The sequence below is a fragment of the Oncorhynchus nerka genome, linkage group LG22 (genome assembly GCF_034236695.1).
Source record: "Oncorhynchus nerka isolate Pitt River linkage group LG22, Oner_Uvic_2.0, whole genome shotgun sequence".
Classification (NCBI taxonomy): domain Eukaryota; kingdom Metazoa; phylum Chordata; class Actinopteri; order Salmoniformes; family Salmonidae; genus Oncorhynchus; species Oncorhynchus nerka.
In genome coordinates this window covers 55339213-55350749 of record NC_088417.1, presented here as the reverse complement: position 1 = coordinate 55350749, position 11537 = coordinate 55339213, and positions in this window count along the sequence as shown.

Sequence of the window (11537 nt, the reverse complement as noted above, 5' to 3'; positions counted from 1 at the left end):
AACTTTAATGAGACTTTTAATTATATATAGAGTATATAGTGGTCAGATGACATGGATGCTACGCCTCTGGACTGTTTTGTTAGCACAGACTGGAATATGCTCCGGGATTCATCCAATGGCATTGAGGAATACACCACCTCAGTCATCGGCTTCATCAATAAGTGCATCGACGATTCGTCCCCACAGTGAATGTACATGCATATCCCAACCAGAAGCCATGGATTACAGGTAACATCCGCATCGAGCTAAAGGCTAGAGCTGCCGCTTTCAAGGAGCGGGACACTAATCCAAAATGCCTTCTATGCTCGCTTCGAGGCAAGCAACACTGAAGCATGCAGGAGAGCACCAGCTGTTCTGGATGACTGTGTGATAACGCTCTCGGTAGCCGATGTGAGCAAGACCTTTAAACAGGTTAGCATTCACAAAGCTGCAGGGCCAGACGGATTACCAGGAGGTGTACTCAAAGGACGTGTGGACCAACTGGCAAGTGTCTTCACTGACGTTTTCAACCTCTCCCTGACCGAGTCTGTAATACCTACATGTTTCAAGTGCCTCATGGCACTCACGTCGGTAGCCTTGAAGTGCTTGGAAAGGCTGGTCATCGCTCACATCTCCACACTGCCCTTTCCCAATTGGACAAAAGGAACACATATGTGAGAATGCTGTTCATTGACAGAATTCTCACATAGTGCCCACGAAGCTCATCACTAAGTTAAGGACCCTGGGACTAAATACCCCCTCTGCAACTGGATGCTGGACTTCCTGGCGGGCTGCCCCCAGGTGGTAAGGGTAGGCAACAACACATCTGCCACACTGATCCTCAACACGGGGGCCCCTCAGGGGTGTGTACTCAATCCCCTCCTGTACTCCCTGTTCAACCACAACTGCATGGCCAAACACGACTCCAACACCATCATTAAGTTTGCTGACGACACAACAGTGGTCACCCTTATCACCAACAATGATGAGACAGCCTATATGGAGGAGGTCAGAGAACTGGCAGTGTGGTGCCAGGGTAATAACCTCTCCCTTAATGTGAGCAAGACAACGGAGCTGATCGTTGACTACAGGATAAGGCGGGCCCAAACAGCCACCATTAACATCGATGGGGCTGTAGTGGAGCGGGTCAAGAGTTTCAAGTTCCTTGGTGTCCACATCACCAACAAACTATCATGGTCCAAACACACCAAGACGGTCGTGAAGAGGGTACGACAAAACCTTTTCCCCCTCAGGAGACGGAAAAGATTTAGCATAGGTTCCCAGATCCTCATAAAGTTCTACAGTTGCACCGTCGAGAGCATCCTGACCGGTTACATACCTGCCTGGTATAACTGCTCGGCATCTGACCGTGAGGCGCTACATAGGGTTGTGTGTACAGCCCAGTACATCACTGGGGCCAAGCTTCCTGCCATCCAGGATCTATATAATAGGCAGTGTCAGAGGAAAGCCCATAAAATTGTCAGAGATTCCAGTCACCCAAGTCATATACTTTTTTCTCTGCTACCGCACGGCATGCAGTACCAGAGCACCAAGTCTAGGACCAAAAGGCTCCTCAACAGCTTCTGCCCCCAAGCCATAAGACTGCTGAACAATTAATCAAATGGCTCTAAGAACTCTAAGAGCCGGCTCTCGTAAGTGAACGTTGGAAGCCGGCTCACATATCAGAAAATGTTTTAAAATAGAAAAAAATAAGATATGAATAATCAAAAGATTTAAATGAATAGAATTAATTCAAAGAACGGAAAAATATATATATATAGGCCTGAATGCTCAAGCGAACACACATTCATTCTGACTGTCTGGTCAGACTAACAGCCTCACCTGTTGTTCCTGTCAATCAGACACGCAGTGTCAACCAATGAACCAAAGATGCGTGAGGGAGGTCCGAGCCAAATCACTCACAGTCACATACTTAGCAGCCGAGGAGAGAGGAAGGAAAGCTGTGAAAATGACAGCTGGAATATGAGTCAGAAGCACAGTAGCATTTTAATAATGTAGACAATTTCAGAGCACAGTGTATAATTTACCAAGGCAAAATCTCATAAAAAGCCAGTTCTACGCGCAACCTAGATGCGAATTGTGCACCCAACTGTGAAGTTAGCTGTAGCAGAGCTTCGAGAAACTGGCGGGCCTGCTAGTGATAGTGGTGGGGCCAGCACCTCCACACGTGGAGATGTATCCACTCAGTCAAGTAGGCCTACTCCGCGACCCACAGCAACGCAGTCTTCTATGGACCAGTTTATGCCAAAAGTCTGTGTTTGTAGCAACACAAGGCTGAAATTGATATTGCATTGGCTAAAACGATTGCCACCGATTTCCAGACAATTTCGATCGTGGAGAACAGAGGTTTTTAGAAATTATAGCAATAGTCTAAATCCAATGTACACCATTCTAACCAGGAAAACCCTTTCAAAATCACTTATTCCACAACTGTACGAGAGCACACAGGCTTCATTGCGGGAAAGAGTCCAAAAAGCTACTGCAGTTTGCCTTACCACTGACTGCAGGACATCAAGGGTAACCACTTCTTACATGTCGGTTACATGTCACTTCATTGAAGATTTTTCGATGTCTAGCTGTCTTCTGGACTGCTTTGAGTTCAGCAACAGACCCCTCAGAGAACTTGGCAGAGGAACTGTTGAGAGTGGCCAAAGAATGGCAAGTAGATGGAAAAGTGGTCTGTTGTGTTAGCAACAATGCAGCGAACATAACCAAAGCCATGAATTTTTTTTAAATGGACCCATCATCTATGTCTTGCCCACACAATCAACCTGATTGTAAGAGATGCTCTGAAGGGGATGAAGCCCACTGTGGACAAAGTGAAAGCAGCTGTGGAATACTTCCACAGGAGCACAGTAGATGCAGAAAACTAAAGTCTACACAACGCCAGATGGGGATGCCTGAGCTGAGGCCTAAACAAGACTGCACTACAAGGTGGAATTCAACATTTTATATGTTGAAGCGGTTTCTTGAGTCAAAGCATGCCATCATCTCTATCCTGGCCAATGTCAATGCACCTATTGATGCTCTGACACAAGAGGAATGGGAGGTGGCAGAGGAGGTGTGGAGTCCTGGAACCCTTTGAGCAGGTCACTGTGGAGATCAGTGGAGAGGGTACAGTAAGCAGTTATTACTACATCATTATTTAATACAGTATTATATATGTAGATGAGCAGTACATCAAATCAAATCATCAAATCAAATCAAATTTATTTATAAAGCATTTCTTACATCAGCTGATATCTCAAAGTGCTGTACAGAAACCCAGCCTAAAATCCCAACAGCAAGCAATGCAGGTGTAGAAGCACGGTGGCTAGGAAAAACTCCAAGAACCTAGAGAGGAACCAGGCTATAAGCGGTGGCCAGTCCTCCTCTGGCTGTGCCGGGTGGAGATTATAAAAGAACATGGCCAAGATGTTCAAATGTTCATATATGACCAGCATGGTCAAATAATAATAATCACAGTGGTTGTCGAGGGTGCAACAAGTCAGCAGGAGTAAATGTCAGTTGGCTTTTCATAGACGATCATTCAGAGTATCTTTACTGCTCCTGCTGTCTCTAGAGAGTTGAAAACAGCAGGTCTGGGACAGGTAGCACGTCCGGTGAACTGGTCAGGGTTCTATAGCCGCAGGCAGAACAGTTGAAACTGGAGCAGCAGCACGGCCAGGTGGACTGGGGACAGCAAGGAGTCATCAGGCCAGGTAGTCCTGAGGCATGGTCCTAGGGTTCAGGTTCTCCGAGAGAGAGAAGAAAGAAAGAAAGAAAGAAAGAAAGAGACAAAGAAGGAAGGAAAGAAAGAGAAAGAAAGAAAGAAAGAAAGAAAGAAAGAGAGTTAGAGAGAGCATACTTAAATTCACACAGGACACCGGATAAGACAGGAGAAGTACTCCAGATATAACAGACTGGCCCTAGCCCCCAACACATAAACTACTGCAGCATAAATACTGGAGGCTGAGACAGGATGTAGATGAGTAGATGAGAATGTAGTATCAGTAGACAAAACATGAACCTGAACTAATAAGTTACTGTTCTCTCTTTTCAGCCTCAATAATGATACTCCTGTGTAAGTGTCTGTAGCGAATCACAGCCAGCCGCCAGAGAGAAGCAAATGTAACCACAGGACATGTGACAGAGTGGATGGACACCCTATGTTCATCAATGGACAGAAAGTTCCACAGAATGGAATATAGTCACGTGCTATCAGAAACCGTTGCACTTGACCCCAGGTATAAGTGGTTAGCCTTCGGTGATGCCAGAGCGATTGATGAGGCTCTTCAAAGAATAACTCCAGCAGTCAGCTGGCTCAGGCACCAGGGCAACAGGAAGAAGAGGGATCAGATGGAGCAGAAGCACCAGCAGTAGTTTCACAAACGTCTGCTGTTTGGATGCTGTTTGACGAGAGAGCAACTGGGGATGCAGCACGAAGGAAACCCTCAGCAGATGCCATAATGGAGGTCTGATCCTATTTGGAGGAGCGTCCGTTCCCTCTGAGAGGCTCTTCTCGAAAACGGGACAAATAATTGAATCCTACAGACGAAGAACCATATACAGTGGGGAGAACAAGTATTTGATACACTGCCGATTTTGCAGGTTTTCCTACTTACAAAGCATGTAGAGGTCTGTAATTTCTATCATAGGTACACGTTAACTGTGAGAGACGGAATCTAAAACAAAAATCCAGAAAATCACATAGTATGATTTTTAAGTAATTAATTTGCATTTTATTGTATTTGATACATCAGAAAACCAGAACTTAATATTTGGTATAGAAACCTTTGTTTGCAATTACAGAGATCATACGTTTCCTGTAGTTCTTGACCAGGTTTGCACACACTGCAGCAGGGATTGTGGCCCACTCCTCCATACAGACCTTCTCCAGATCGTTCAGGTTTCGGGGCTGTCGCTGGGCAATACGGACTTTCAGCTCCCTCCAAAGATTTTCTATTGGGTTCAAGGCGGGAGACTGGCTAGGCCACTCCAGGACCTTGAGATGCTTCTTACGGAGCCACTCCTTAGTTGACCTGGCTGTGTGTTTCAGGTCGTTGTCATGCTGGAAGACCCAGCCACGACCCATCTTCAATGCTCTTACTGAGGGAAGGAGTTTGTTGGCCAAGATCTCGCGATACATGGCCCCATCCATCCTCCCCTCAATACGGTGCAGTCGTCCTGTCCCCTTTGCAGAAAAGCATCCCCAAAGAATGATGTTTCCACCTCCATGCTTCACGGTTGAGATGGTGTTCTTGGGGTTGTATTCATTCTTCTTCTTCCTCCAAACACGGCGAGTGGAATTTAGACCAAAAAGCTCTATTTTTGTCTCATCAGACCACATGATCTTCTCCCATTCCTCCTCTGGATCATCCAGATGGTTATTGGCAAACTTCAGACGGGCCTGGACATGCGCTGGCTTGAGCAGGGGGACCTTGCGTGCGCTGTAGGATTTTAATCCATGACGGCGTAGTGTGTTACTAATGGTTTTCTTTGAGACTGTGGTCCCAGCTCTCTTCAGGTCATTGACCAGGTCCTGCCGGGTAGTTCTGGGCTGATCCCTCACCTTCCTCATGATCATTGACTCCCCACGAGGTGAGATCTTGCATGGAGCCCCAGACCGAGTGTAATTGACCGTCATCTTGAACTTCTTCCATTTTCTAATAATTGCGCCAACAGTTGTTGCCTTCTCACCAAGCTGCTCGCCTATTGTCCTGTAGCCCATCCCAGCCTTGTGCAGGTCTACAATTTTACCCCTGATATCCTTACACAGCTGTCTGGTCTTGGCCATTGTGGAGAGGTTGGAGTCTGTTTGATTGAGTGTGTGGACAGGTGTCTTTTATACAGGTAATGAGTTCAAACAGGTGCAGTTAATACAGGTAATGAGTGGAGAACAGGCAAGCTTCTTAAAGAAAAACTAACAGGTCTGTGAGAGCCGGAATTCTTACTGGTTGGTAGGTGATCAAATACTTATGTCACTCAATAAAATGCTAATTAATTACTTAAAAATCATGCAATGTGATTTTCTGGATTTTTGTTTTAGATTCCATCTCTCACAGTTGAGGTGTACCTATGATTAAGATTACATACCTCTACATGCTTTGTAAGTAGGAAAACCTGCAAAAACGGCAGTGTATCAAATACTTGTTCTCCCCACTATATGTGACATGTAAAAAAAAAGAAGAGATATACATGAAAAATCATTATTGGACACCCTTTTTCAATAGTGAACCGGTTTCACAAGCTTTCCACATGCTAATTAACAATCATTTCAAACTTAAAGATAGGCTCTCGTGGAATAACTGTTTATGTGCACCACTCAGAATGGACGGACAAGCGCACAACGTTTCTGTTGCTGATGAAAATCAGCAAAAAGTGGGAAAGAAACGTAAAACAAAACTAAAAGAATGGAAAGACAGGCTAAGGAAGATCTTACGGGATGCGGGAAAACCCTATACAAATCGTAAGGATCAAGAAAACCCTATACAAATCGTAAGGGTCAAGAAAACCCTATACAAATCGTAAGGGTCAAGAAAACCCTATACAAATCGTAAGGGTCAAGAAAACCCTATACAAATCGTAAGGATCAAGAAAACCCTATACAAATCGTAAGGGTCAAGAAAAACTGGGAAAAGCTGTCCAAAAGAGGTATGTGGAAGAACCGTATATCAAACAATCAAGCTAGCTAGCTATAGAGTACAGTAACTAACATGTATGTTCTGGGTTGTCTAATTTGTAACTATAGAGAGAACATATTAGTTAAAGTTTGTTGGCTACTAACTTATACATCATCGTTACAAAATGTTATTGCTAGATTATAGAAGAAACATAGCTAGCTACTTTGTCTCCATCCACCGGATGATTCGACATGCTAACTAGTTATATGTAACGTTACACTGTATCCTGCAGGGAAGAGTGTGTTCCACAACGTGCAGAAAGGATTGTGGAAAGTTGACTGATGAGCACAAACTGCATCTGTTCAACAGTTTCTACACTGTCCCATATGAGAAACAACAAGCGCTGATTCTCTCCGGCTTAGAACAGGTTAGAAACAACACAAAACGCCTATTATTATAATAGCTATATTGAACACTTGCATAGTTTAACTTTGACAGTAATGATACGTACATTAACGTTAGCTCTAAAAGTGCAGTGTTACACAATGGTGCAATGCAAACTCATTCTGTGTATAGGTTGGGAGTGTGTGAAAGATGGAGGTCCTGATCGAGCATACCCTGAATGTGCTACAGTATATTCAATTCTGAATTTATCATGGTCAATTTGTATTGCAGCATGAGGTGAAACGGAGACGTAAACCTTGAGGATACAAAGGAGAACAAACGACGGAAACAAACCTTCAAATACCATGTACAGCAAGCAGGCCAGAGATTGAATGTGTGCAAGGTCACTTTCATGTCTGTGTTCCAGCTAACCAACAGCCGTCTTCAGGCAAGTGAAAATATGAATTAATGTCTATATGAATATCAATTACAAACATATTGTATTCTCTGTGCTAGTTTTAAAAAACCTGCTAATTGAAATGTAATTGTTTTGGTCAGGTTGTTCAGGAAAAGTTAGGAGTTCAAGCTGAGGCAGGTGAGGATCCAGATCAGACTACTGAGGCTAGGTCTCCTTTAGAAGATGGAAGAGGGAAGCATAGCAATAGGTAATGCGCTATGGATTCCAGCCTGGATTATTTCACTATAGCAGTGCTCTAAACAATCTTCATCGAATGGATGAATAGCAAATTCTGAAACAAAAATATAAAAAGGTTTATTACTTTTAAACAAAAGGATGGTAACTAAGCTGTCCAACTACAACCTGAGCATTGAGGACTGAGTGCCGATTACCTTCCTCCTCCCACCGGACGGCACTGGCCTAATTCCCGCTGCCCTACAGGACCCCCCCGGCCACAAACGGAAAGGGCGTGACCAGGATTTGTACCCCGGTTATAGCGACACAGTTGCACTCTGAGGCAGGTCCCTAGACCATTGAGAGAAAACAAGTTTAACAACATCTTGTTGTCTCCTTACAGGCCACATCGGATACATGCTACAGTGAAAGAGGGCATCAAGTAGCACATTCTATCTTTCCCAAGAACCCAGAACCACTACTCTCGGATGAAGGGGGATGTACACAGAGAATACTTCAGCCCTGATCTGAATTTTTGTTACGAATGTACCGACTCTCCAAAGAGAAGAATACCACATCATCTGCAAAATTCTGGGTTTATAGGGACATTTTCAAACAGCAGAGTCTCAATTTCGGCCAAACCAGGAGTGACACCTGTGGCAAATGTGACGCATTCTTCACTAAGATGTCAGCAGCAACATCTGAAGAGGAGAAGAGGAAGATTGCAGTTGAAAGTGAGCTGCACCATCGAAAAGCCGAAAAGGCCTACACACAGCTTCAAAGTGACACTGAGTGGGCTAAAGCCAATGCTGACTGCCATGTCATTTCTGTGGATATACAGGGGGTGATGTACACCCCTAATCTGACCCACTCCAATGTCTACTACCAGCGGCAGCTGTCAAATTTGAACTTTTTCATCCAGGAACTTTGAAAAGATGATTCTGCATTCATGTGTGTTTGGCATGAGGGGATTGCACACCGAGTGTCCATTGAGGTGGCAAGCTGCATATTGAAGTGGGTGAAGACAAAATTCACGCCACTCACCAAACCAGAGGTGCACAAGTTGATCATCTTCAGTGACAGATGCTGTGGGCAGAATAACAACTGACGGATGCTCAATCTGATGTCGATGCTCGTCTCTATGGGTTACTTTACCCAAGTTGAGCAGAAGTCCTTGTGACCGATCTTTTGCCACCATGGAGGAGAGGCGCAAGGTGTCAGTCCTTCATACACCTGATGATGTTTCAAAGTTGATACTTGAAGCACAACCAGCAAAACCATTCAAGGAGATGAGGATGCAATGTGAAGACTTCAGGCACCTCCCAGATTCTGTCCTCAAGTGACCAGCTGGACTACAGATCACCTCAGTGAGGTGGTTAAAAGTCACAGGTATTGCACAGAGAATAGTTTACTAACATCCCATCAACATGCAACATGTTGTTCTAACAACAAAATATCCTAATGCTTGACTGTGAAAGTTGTTTGTTGATGTCGGGAACTTGAAATGTTTCTGTTCTAATTTCAGTTGAGGATCCTTGGAATCTGTACACCAGACAGAGCCACAGTCTATTTGAGGGATGGAAATCGTGGCTGATCTCCAAACCAAAACAAGGAGCTACACCTCAACCTCCCTATTTTGCAAGCCACTACCCTAGAGCAGATGAGAGTCCTCTGCCCATCAAAAAAAACAAGTACCAAGATCTGATGACCTGCTCAACTACTTGCCAGCTGCTGCACACTCTTTTTTATAAATCACTGCAGAGTGAATCATCTGTTGTTAAACCAAGCTACATGTGAGTTTATGATCCCCTGAACCTGTATAGTATGTTGAATCTGAATACATTTCAGAAGACATGTCACTTCTATCGTAGGAAATTAAATGTATAGTAGGTGTTTTCTATGTGAATTAATTTGTGTATGATTTGAACCAGCACAATATATTGAATTGAATTAATATTTAATTTGAAGATGTTGTTCCTAGTGTAGAAAATGTTATGTACAATGTGTTCTGTTGAGAATTATTTTGTGTGTGATCATTTGGACCTTTTTTAATCTGAATGAATTAAAAACAAATAAGTCATCACATACAGTATGTGAGTATTCAGTTGATCTTGATTCCCTTTTTTTATTCATTACAATATACGGTACGTCTCTCTGTCACCACATTTAGCATGAACTCTAAGCAGTTAATACTTATTTACTGCTGTCACCTCAGTACAGAAGGACATTTATTGCCTTTAGCATGGGTTTAACGCAATTCAAAACCTAATTGCTGATCATAGTGTTAAAACCTCTTGATACTAGGGGGCACTATTTTCATTTTTGGAAAAATATCGTTCTCAAAGTAAACTGGCTATTTTTCAGGACCAGATAATAGAATATGCATATAATTGACAGCTTAGGATAGAAAACACTCTAAGGTTTCCAAAACTGTAAAAATATTGTCTGTGAGTATAACAGAACTGATATTGCAGGTGAAAGCCTGAGAAAAATCCACTCAGGAAGTGACTCTTATTTAGAAACCTCTGCGTTCCTATGCGTCCCTATTGAGCAGTGAAAGGGATATCAACCAGATTCCTTTTTCTATGGCTTCCCTAATGTGTCTAGTGTCACAAGACATAGTTTCAGGCTTTTATTTTGAAAAATGAGCATGAGCGACAACATTGCGTCAGTGGTCACCTGGTGGCTCTCAGAGTAATATGTGTAATAGACAAATGCGGCCATTGTTTCTCTCACTCCTACTAAGAAGCCAACTGACCCGGTTGATATATTATCGAATAGATATTTGAAAAACACCTTGAGGATTGATTATAAAAAACGTTAGCCATGTTTCTGTCGATATTATGGATCTAATTTGTAATATTTTTCAGGCGTTGTCGTGACCGCAATTTCCCGTCGATTTCTCAGCCAAACATGAAGACCAAACGGAACTATTTTGGCTACAAACATAATCTTTATGGAAAAAAGGAACATTTGCTATCTAACTGGGAGTCTCGTGAGTGAAAACATCCGAAGCTCATTAAAGGTAAATTATTTAATTTGATTGCTTTTCTGATTTTCGTGACCAAGCTGCCTGCTGCTAGCTAGGCATAATGCTATGCTAGGCTATCGATAAACTTACACAAATGCTTGTCTTGCTTTTGCTGTAAAGCATATTTTGAAAATCTGAGATGACAGGGTGATTAACAAAAGGCTAAGCTGTGTCTCAATATATTTCACTTGTGATTTTCATGAATAGGAATATTTTCTAGTAATATTTATGTCCGTTGCGTTATGCTAATTAGTGTCAGTCGATGATTATGCTCCCTCATGCGGGATGGGGAGTCACTAGAGGTTAACGGGATAATTGTCATCAACCACCGCTGAATTGCATAGCGCCACATTCAAACAATACTATTTATAATAATATTTATATTAATGAAATCACAAGTGCAATATAGGAAAACACAGTTTAGCCTTTTGTTAATCCACCTGTCGTGTCAGATTTTGAAAATATGCTTTACAGTGAAAGCAATCCAAGCGTTTGTGTAAGTTTATCGATCGCTCGACAAAACATTATGTACACTTAGCATCAAGTAGCTTGGTCACGAAAATCAGAAAGCAATCAAACTAATAATTTACCTTTGATGATCTTCGGATGTTTTCACTCACGAGACTCCCAGTTACACAATAAATGTTCCTTTTGTTCCATAAAGATTATTTTTTATATCCAAAATACCTGTTTGTTTGGCGCGTTATGTTCAGAAATCCACAGGAAAGAGCGGTCACGACAACACAGACAAATTCCAAATAGTTATCATCAATCCTCAGGTTGTTTTTAAAATATATAACCGATAATATATCAACCGCAACTGTATTTTTCAGTAGGAGAGGGAAAGGCAATGGCTGCCTAAACTCTGTTGCGCAAGCAAAACTCATGC